Raw genomic sequence first — 10,228 nt, 5'->3', positions numbered from 1 at the left:
AAAATTAAACACTTGTATCTTTTAAATACCCTTCCCCCTATTATTACTTTTCCTATTGGTGTGATTTTTAGATCTATTTTGTTCTCCAGTGCTTACATGTTTTTTTTTTTTTTTTCCTGGCTTTGCAGGTGGAGGTTGCTGGCATCCGTGGGAAGTCAGAGGTGGGTTTCAAGAGTGGATCCTCGAATATGTCAGAAAACCATTGCTAATCATTTGTCTGCAGGGGAGCTAGAATTTTGCTGCTATGAGTAAAAAGATCAATGGTGAAAGAGCCCTCTCTATCCCCCCAATCTATACATTTTATTTTCCTTGATAAATGGAAGGTAAACCCTGGGTTATTGCTGTTGTTTTTTTTGTCACTTTTTGGAGTCCAGCATTTTTATTTATTTTTTTTTTCTTTCATTTTCAATGTTGCATACAACTTCCCTCGACTCTCCCTCCCAACCATATGTGCGTATTACACAGGTTAAGAGTTATAACCAAAAACATACAAGCATAGACACTAGATCATACAGTGGGTACGGAAAGTATTCAGACCCCCTTAAATTTTTTACTCTTTGTTATAATGCAGCCATTTGCTAAAATCATTTAAGTTCATTCTTCTTCCTCATGAATGTACACATAGCACCCCATACTGACAGAAAAACACAGAATTGTTGACATTGTTGCAGATTTATTAAAAAAGAAAAACTGAAATATCACATGGTCCTAAGTATTCAGACCCTTTGCTCAGTATTTAGTAGAAGCCCCCTTTTGATCTAATACAGCCAGTAGTCTTTTTGGGAAAGATGCAACAAGTCTTTCACACCTGGATTTGGGGATCCTCTGCCATTCCTCCTTGCAGATCCTCTCCAGGTAAACGTTGGTGGACAGCCATTTTTAGGTCTCTCCAGAGATGCTCAATTGGGTTTAAGTCAGGGCTCTGGCTGGGCCATTCAAGAACAGTCACGGAGTTGTTGTGAAGCCACTCCTTCATTATTTTAGCTGTGTGCTTAGGGTCATTGTCTTGTTGGAAGGTAAACCTTCGGCCCAGTCTGAGTTCCAGAGCACTCTGGAGAAGGTTTTTGTCCAGGATATCCCTGTACTTGGCCTCATTCATCTTTCCCTCGATTGCAACCAGTCGTCCTGTCCCTGCAGCTGAAAAACACCCCCACAGCATGATGCTGCCACCACCATGTTTCACTGTTGGGACTGTATTGGACAGGTGATGAGCAATGCCTGGTTTTCTCCACACATACCGCTTAGAATTGAGGCTAAAAAGTTCTATTTTGGTCTCATCAGACCAGAGAATCTTATTTCTCACCATCTTGGAGTCCTTCAGGTGTTTTTTTTAGCAAACTCCATGCAGGCTTTCATGTGTCTTACACTGAGAGGCTTCCGTCGGGCCACTCTGCCATAAAGCACAGACTGGTGGAGGGCTGCAGTGATGGTTGACTTTCTACAACTTTCTCCCATCTCCTGACTGCATCTCTGGAGCTCAGCCACAGTGATCTTTGGGTTCTTCTTTACCTCTCTCACCAAGGCTCTTCTCCCCCGATAGCTCAGTTTGGCCGGACGGCCAGCTCTAGGAAGGGTTCTGGTCGTCCCAAACGTCTTCCATTTGAGGATTATGGAGGCCACTGTGCTCTTAGGAACCTTAAGTGCAGCAGAAATCTTTTTGTAACCTTGGCCAGATCTGTGCCTTGCCACAATTCTGTCTCTGAGTTCTTCAGGCAGTTCCTTTGACCTCATGATTCTCATTTGCTCTGACATGCATTGGGATCTGGAAGGTCTTATATAGACAGGTGTGTGGCTTTCCTAATCAAGTCCAATCAGTATAATCAAACACAGCTGGACTCAAATGAAGGTGTAGAACCATCTCAAGGATGATCAGAAGAAATGGAAAGCACCTGAGTTAAATATATGAGTGTCACAGCAAAGGGTCTGAATACTTAGGACCATGTGATATTTCAGTTTTTCTTTTTTAATAAATCTGCAACAATTCTGTGTTTTTCTGTCAATATGGGGAGCTGTGTGTACATTCATGAGGAAGAAGAATGAACTTAAATGATTTTAGCAAATGGCTGCAATATAACAAAGAGTGAAAAATTTAAGGGGGTCTGAATACTTTCTGTACCCACTGTATGTAATACTTCTAATGTTAAGCGGTAGAATCTCCCTGAAGGAGCAAGTTAACCTATCTCCCTTAATAACTGATATACTGGGGTATTACCTGCAACTTAATTGTATATCTTCAAATATCACAAATTTGGGATTTCACGTTTGTAATACGTGGCTTAGCACTAGATGGGACAGCCTAGATACTGCCATGTAATCCTGTCATAGCCCAAAAGTTTTATGGGCAACCTCTTTACTAGTGTTACTCCCCACCCCAGTCTGTATGGCATTTAACAGATTTATCCATATATTTAAAGTTGGGGAGTTTGGAGGCATTCACCTGAGTCATTTAAGTGCTACAAACAGTCTTGCCACTATTGATGTAGCTGGTGATTTTTGTCTAGTGCACCAAGCAAACATGTCACGGGTCCAAGGGAATAGCATGTAGGACAATAGAAATCATTTTAATCACCTCTGACCAGTATTGAGTGAGTTTGCGGCATCTCTGCAGCATGTCGATAGGATTTCCCTGATCACGGTTCTTTCTAGGGTTTATTAGACTTCCTTATCCACCCCACAGGTGTCCTTTATCCACCCCACAGGTGTCCTTTATCCACCCCACAGGTGTCCTTTATCCACCCCACAGGTGTCCTTTATCCACCCCACAGGTGTCCTTATCTTGTAAGCGTCCCTTTCTCTTTCATTTATTGACGGACATAGCTTCTCCATTATTCAGAACCATATTGCCCCCTACACGAGTAGGACACCAGGCAGAATAAAGACTTGGCTACGCCTCCGGACAGTCCTTGGTGGTATACCCCCCCCCCTGCTATACCTATAGCTTCACCATTGCCCTGGTGTCGCAAACTCTGACCGAGTGGGCTAAACTTTTGTGCTGTAACCTAGGTGAGCAGCTTCCCCCAGCCTTTTGCTGAATTGGTGGTCCAGGGGCTGCAGGTTGTCTATGATGCCTCTTTGGATGCGGCTCCCCTGATTTTTAGGCTGTCTGTGTCGGCAGTGGTACTTAGGCGTGTATTGTGGCTTAAGTGTTGGTCTCCGGCCCAGACTTCTTAAAAAAAAATAAAGCCCTGACCTACTTTTTCAGATTGATCACCTGTTTGTGGCTACCCTGGATGATATCATGAAGTCTCAATTCATTGACGGAATAGCTCCTGATCATCTTAAACAATCGGATTATACTGCCCTCTACAGGCAGTCCCAGAGTGTACACTCCCTCTGCTATAGGTGATCAGGGTTTTTTTTTTTTTTTCCTTGTCAGGAGTAGGTGGGGGAGGGGCTGTACCTGGTGGGGGGGCTCCTGCCAGGGCCACCCCTTCCTGCCTGTCCTGTTTTCTGAGGCCTAGGGATCCCTATTGGGTCCTTGGGAGAATCGTGGTGCCGCCATTTTGCTGTAGCCTGTGCAAGAAAATCCCCCTGATGTAGGGATGCCACCACTGTACGACTGGACTCCATTCTGAACTTCTGTACCCACACTAACCAGTTCAGGGCCTTGAGGTCCAGAATCAGAGGAGGAGGACCTCAAGGCCCTGAACTGGTTTGTGTGGGTACAGAAGTTCAGAATGAAGCCCATTTGTACAGTGGTGGCATCCCTACATCAGGGGGAGTTTCTTGCCTCCATCCACACCAAGGATGATTACCTGCACGTTCCAATATGTGCCCGCCACCACCAACAATTTCTCAGTTTTTGCTGAAGAACATTATCAGTTGGTGGCGTTAACCTTTGGTCTTGTCTCTTCCTCTGGGTCTTCACAAAGGTGTTGGTCCCGGTTCTTGCGTTACCTCAGTGGGAGATGCGGTTCTGGGCAGCCTCTTGCGAGCAGAATTCTCTACAGCCTTGATGGGATGGCGTGGAGATCACTGTACAGACCCTGAAGGAGTTTGATTGGCTTCTAAATTGCCAGAAGTCTGCTCTGATTCCATCCAGAAAATGGTAATGTCTTGGAAGGAGTCTGGCCTCAATTCTAGCCAGAGTGTTCCTTCCTGTGGACTAACTCCAGAAGTTGCCTGCTGTGATTTCTCCTGCTGTCCAGTAGATGGTCCTCCCTTCAGACTTGCATGTGGGTGCTGGGCCTGATCATATTTACCTTTTGGAATGGAGCAGTTTGCACTGTTCCATCCAAGGTCCCTTGAAAAGGGGATCCCGGTAAAATGGGACTAGTGTCTGAAGTCTCTGGAGAATCTGATCCGGCTGAGCCTGAAAACCAGGAGGTCTCTTGCCTGGTGGTCCAGACTACTATCGATCAATGTGTTGAAACTTCGAGCGATCAGGCTGTGCCTGGATCACTGGCCCGATCGCCTATGGGGGCTTCTGGTGTGGATTCAGTCAGACGATGCCACGGTGGGGGCTTATGTCAATCACCAGGGCAGAACAAAGTGTTTTGGCAGCCCTGGAAGTAGCTGGCATTCTCTGGTGGGGGGGGGGGGGGGTTTGTTCTGGTCCTCTCTGCCATACACGTTCCAGGGGTGGAAAACTGGCAGGCAGACTATCGCAGGCGTTGGACCAAGTGCAGTGGTACCTTCATCCTTACGTGATTCTTCAGATATGCCTCAGGTGGGGCACCCCTGAGGTGGATCTGTTGGCTTACCAGCTCAAACAGAAAGGTGCCAAGGTTTGTGGCAGGGTCACAGGATCCTCTTGCGTCCCTGTGGGGCCAGTATCTTCTGATCTAGGGTCCGACATCTGACTCCACTGTTGTGGTCTCTACCGCCTTGGATCTGAACTGGGTGCTTTCAGTTCTCCAGAAGCCTCCCTTTGAAAATATTTGAGAGATTCTCCTGCTTACTGTCCCAGAAGGTGGCCATCAGTTCTGCTTGCAGGGTGTCGGAGCTGGCTGCATTATCTTGTCATACCTATTTGGTGGTCCACAAAGATGTTTTTTGCCCATGTTAGTCGTTCCTTCCGAAGGTAGTTTGATTTTCTTTTGAATGAAGACATTGTGTTGCCTTCCCTGTGTCCCAGGCATAAACATCCTAAGTATTTTGTTTTGCATGCTTTCGATGTGGTTTGGGTGATTCAGCTGTGTTTGGTAGCAATGGAGTTTCTTTGGAGATCAGACTCTCTATTTATGATCCCGGACAAGCCAGACAAAGGGCTGTCTGCTTATTATGTGACCATTGCCAGATGGATCAGACAGACTGACTCAAGCCTATTTTTATCGGGTCAGGTTCCTCCTTTCCTTGTAACAGCACTCTACTGTGGCGCTTAGTGCTTCATGGGGCGTCAGGTTTGCAAGGCAGCCACTTAGTAAAAGTGTGCACAGACGACCAAATTCTACAAAGTGGATGTGTTGGCATCTGTGGATGCTTCCTTTAGCGGCAAAGTTTTGCAGGCTGCTGTTAGTTTTGTTCTCTTTGGGGGGTGTATTAAGGTTTGGGCCCCAGTTTGTGTTTTAGCCTTGGGATTTTTTGTTGTCAACCCCTCATGTTAGGGACATTCCCTAAGCAGTGCCCATGGTTCTGAATAATGGAGAAGCTGTGTCTGTCATTGGTGTATACCAAGCTGGCATATTAACTCTTCATGACAAGGTAATTTTATTATCTTGATGTCTTACCCAAATAAAGCTCTCGCCTAGTTAGGGATATAGGAATTTTGATAGTTGCTTTTACTGCCACTTGCAGGCGGATTGATCAGTTACAAACTGGGGGCGGGAGAAGACATAAGCCAGGCCCCCTCTCCAGGTGAGGAGGGGGGGACCAGGAGCTTTCTAGATTCCATGGCTAGGCAGATTTTGCAGCATTCTTTCTCTAATGTGAAACAGTGTAGTCATTGCCAGGATCCTCCATCCTTAATGGTACCTTTTTAGAAAAAAGAACCGGACTGGGATTTTTGAGGCCCTAATTGAACACACAAATTATTTTAAAATTGCAAAGACATGACAAAGTGCGATCATAACTGCATTCTGGCTTATGGCATATTATGTGCCTAATAAAGACCACCCCTCCTGTAAGTTACAAAGACTTTTACAATAGCCACAGTTAGGATTCAGAGCATGTTTTTGTTTTTTTTTTTTTTTAATTTTAAGTATTTTATTTGGTTTTAAACAAGAATAATAGCACTGCATGAACAGATGCAAGTAAGAGTAAGACAGACATTGATTGGTTGATGGAATCCCTCAAACATTATGCATATAAAATGAAAAAATTCAGAGACAAACATTTGACATAACTTGAAAGCATAATAAAGAATGTGTGAATTATGAGGTAAACATTCAACAAGGAGGAAATAAAAGGGGTAAGGGCAAGGGGCGCAGACAAGTAAAGCGGGCAGGAGCTGTATGCTCTCCCCGGGACACCCAAATGGGATCTATTTATGTCCCAGGGGGAGCCAGCCCCTTTGTTTACTAGTCGCCAGGCCAATCTGGGGTACACCACCATGACTACCTGTTAACAAAAAGTTCCCAAATGTGCCATCTACCTGAAAATTTAGTGGGATTGGACAGATGCGGACTCAGGAGTTTTTCATATTGATGGGATTCTTTCAGTATTTGGAGTACCTCCCTACGCGAGGGAGGGGATGTGTCTCTCCACTTGTGAGTAATAGCTAGTCGTGCAGCATATAAAATATGTTGGACCACCACTCTGCAGGAGGGCGGATACCAGTCCACTCCTATGCCTAATAATGCCTGCTCAACTCTTTTTTTTTTTTTTTTTTTTTTGTTCAATATGCCTGTAACTTCGGCTATCAGACGGTTGATAGAAGCCCAAAAGCTTCGCAAAGAGGCAGGACCATAAGATGTGTAAAAGAGTGCCTACTTGGGCACAACCTCTCCAACACAAATTGGAGTGCCCGGGATGAAATGTAGCTAGCATGTACGGTGTTCTATACCACCGTAAGTATTTTTTGGGCACCTTCTCTAAAATTAGAACAGGTGAGGGAGTAGTTTAATTTGAAGGCTGATGTCTACTGCTCTTCTGTGAAAGATTGACCCAGATCCCTTTCCCATTTTAGCTGTGGGTTTCCCTTAATGAAATGCAGCCTGTCTTGCATGTGTGAGTAGAAGAGGCTGATGCCTCCCCTACTGGATGTAGGCAAGAGGAGGAAATTTGCCACGGATTCAGGCAAGACTACGTGAGTCGGGGTAGGCAGCAAACCGCAGATCCTTCCATAAGTCAAGAATTCCTTACGGAGCTGGGGATAACGTATACATAAGTCCTCGTATTTAACTATTTTTGAAGTCTTATAAATATCACCGAGGAAAATAAGTCCACTGTTGTTCCATGTTACCATTTTTTTTTTTTTTTTTTTTTTAATCAACACATCCTCTCTTGGGGCACTTGATGGTCAGGCTGAATATGAATGTACAGAGGAGCAATTATGCTTACAATTAACACACACCGCATCAGTCAGAATACCTAAACCAACTTACAAACAAGTAGTGTATACACTACAGAGGGAGATCTCGGCCCCTCCCTCTCTAGTACGTACATTAGCGAAAGAGCGATGGGCGGTAACGTGACCACTGATCGGGATGGATTAAGGTATTTAGAATTTTATAAAATGGCTTGCAGTATATACTACACTATCCTAGCACAGGGGCTGCTGGTGATTGGGAGCACTGTCTTGACAAACCCCTTAATAAATATAGGGGGAGCAAGAGGGAGAATTGCTCTGATCCTGTGAGCCCACTCTAATACATTTAGTCATATCACAAGGCAGCAGTCCTACAAATATTGTTAGCCAGAGCCAGCCATGTAGAAAGACCAAACCAAAATGTGTTTCAGCTCTAAAAAAAATAATCAAATATTGACACCCCTGCATTTCTGATAGCTAATGCACCACTTTGCCAAAACATTTGTAATTGTAAAAAAATTTTCTGGCCATTCTCAGGTTTCTTTTGTATTAATATGACACAAAAAAAAAAAAAGCCGAGAAGCAAAAAGCCAAATTGGACCCATTCCACCCAAAACTCCAATAATGGACTGGGTAAAATTATCGGCACCTTCTGAAAATTGTAAGAAATAATTGCATTCCAAGTTTGTGATGCTCCTGTAATTTCTAACTAAACTCCCCTGTGTCAATTAATAGGTTCTGACAATATAGAAATCACACTGGCAACCAGTTGGCTCGTAGCTATACGTCGCTCTCTAAATGAAAAGGGACGCTATGGTAGCATGCCCAGGAGGACCCCCACTGCTGACACAGAATCTTGAAAAAGCCAGATTAGGAAAACTTCACAAACTTACCTGAGAGCCAAAATACTTTTGGGAGAATGTGCTGTAGACAGATGAAACAAAATTGATTTTTGGTAAAGCCCATCGTTCTACTCTCTCTTCAGAAAGACCCAAAGCACCCAGAAATGGTTTGACAAAGTGCTGGAGAGTACTGAACTGGGTAGCAGTGAGTCCTGTTCTAAATCCTATAGAGCACCTGTGGAGAGATTTCCAAACGGCAGTTGGGAAAAGGAACCCTTCCATTCTGAGAGAGCTGGAGCAGTTGGTGAAAAGTGGTCCTAAATTCAAGTAGAAAGGTGGAAAACTCATTGATCACAGGAAGCAAGATTCCCCCCCCCCCCCCTTCCTTCCTTCCCCCAAGGGCTGTGCTACCAAAGGTGCCTACCAATACAGATAAAAGCAATAAACATGAGAATGCCTAAACACTTGTAATTGCAAAAATTGTTTGGTCTAGTGGTGCATTACCTGACAAAAAAAATTCATAACTTTCCACCTTTTTAACCACTTCTACACTGAAAGTATTTGTCCCCTTAATGACCAGGCCATTTTTTTGTGATTCGGCACAGCGTTATTTTAACGGACAGTTGTGAAGTCGTGTGATGCTGTACCTTAATGAAAATTGTCTTTTTTTTTTTTTTTTCCCCGCACAAATAGAGCTTTATTTTGGTGGTATTTGATCACATCTGCGATCACTTCTTATTTTTTTTTTTTTTTTTAGGTGCTATAAACAGCAACAATTCTGGGGGTAAAAAAACAATTTTTTACATTCTGCTATATAACATTCCCAAAAAACTAATTTTTAAAAATCTAAATGTAACATTTTTAGGCTAATTTGTTGGCTGCTGCATATATTTTTGGTAAAAAAATTGCAATAAGCATATCTTGATTGGCTTGCACAAAAGCTATCGTGTCTACTAAGTACAGGAAAGATATTGTGTAAAAGAAAAAAAAAAATGTGGTTGCAAAAGTTTGAACACCCTTTTATAGCTGAGGATGTAGCGGTGTTCAGGATTAAGCAATCCCATTCAAACATGTTAAATGGGAGTCAATACACACCTGCCATCATTTTAAAGTGCCTCTGATTAACCCTAAATAACGTTCAGCTGTTCTAGTAGGTCTTTCCTGACATTTTGTTAGTTGCACCCTACAGTAAAAGCCATGGTCCAGAGGGCTTCCAAAGCATCAGAGGGATCTCATTGCTCAACTATCGGTCAGGAGAAGGGTACAAAAGAAATTCCCAGGCATTAGCTATACCATGTAACACAGTGAACACAGTCATCGTCAAGTGGAGAAAATATGGCACAATCGTGACATTACCAAGAACTGGATGTCCCTCCATGAAAAGACAACTGGTCAGGGAGGCTGCCAAGGGGCCTACAGCAACATTAAAGGAGCTGCAGAAATATCTGGCAAGTACTGTCTGTGGTACATGTAACAACCATCTGCCATATTCTTCATGTTTGGCCTATTGGGTACAAGACGGAAGCCTTTTCTTACAAAGAAAAACATCTAAGCCTGGCTAAATTTAGCAAAAACCAAATCTGAATTCTTCCAAAAGCATGTGGGAAAAAGTTATGGTCTGATGAAACCAACGTTGAACTTGATATGTTTGGCGCAAAAAACACTGCTCCCCAAAAGAACACCATACCCACAGTGAAGCGTGGTGGTGGCAGCATCATGCTTTGGGGCAGTTTTTCTTCAGTTTGAACAGGGGCCTTAGTCCAAGTAGAGGTAATTATGAACAGTTCCAAATACCAGTCAATATTGGCACAATCTTCAGGCTTCTGCTAGAAAGCTGAACTTGAGGAACTTCATTTTTAAGCATGACCACGACCCAAAACATTCATCCAAATCAACAAAGGAATGGCTTCCCCAGAAGATTAACGTTTTGGAATGGCTCAGCCAGAGCCCAGACCTGAATGGGATTGAAAATCTGGGG

This window comes from Pelophylax lessonae (assembly GCF_965119305.1).
Source record: "Pelophylax lessonae genome assembly, chromosome: 2".
Lineage (NCBI taxonomy): Eukaryota > Metazoa > Chordata > Amphibia > Anura > Ranidae > Pelophylax > Pelophylax lessonae.
This window is presented reverse-complemented; position numbering follows the sequence as displayed.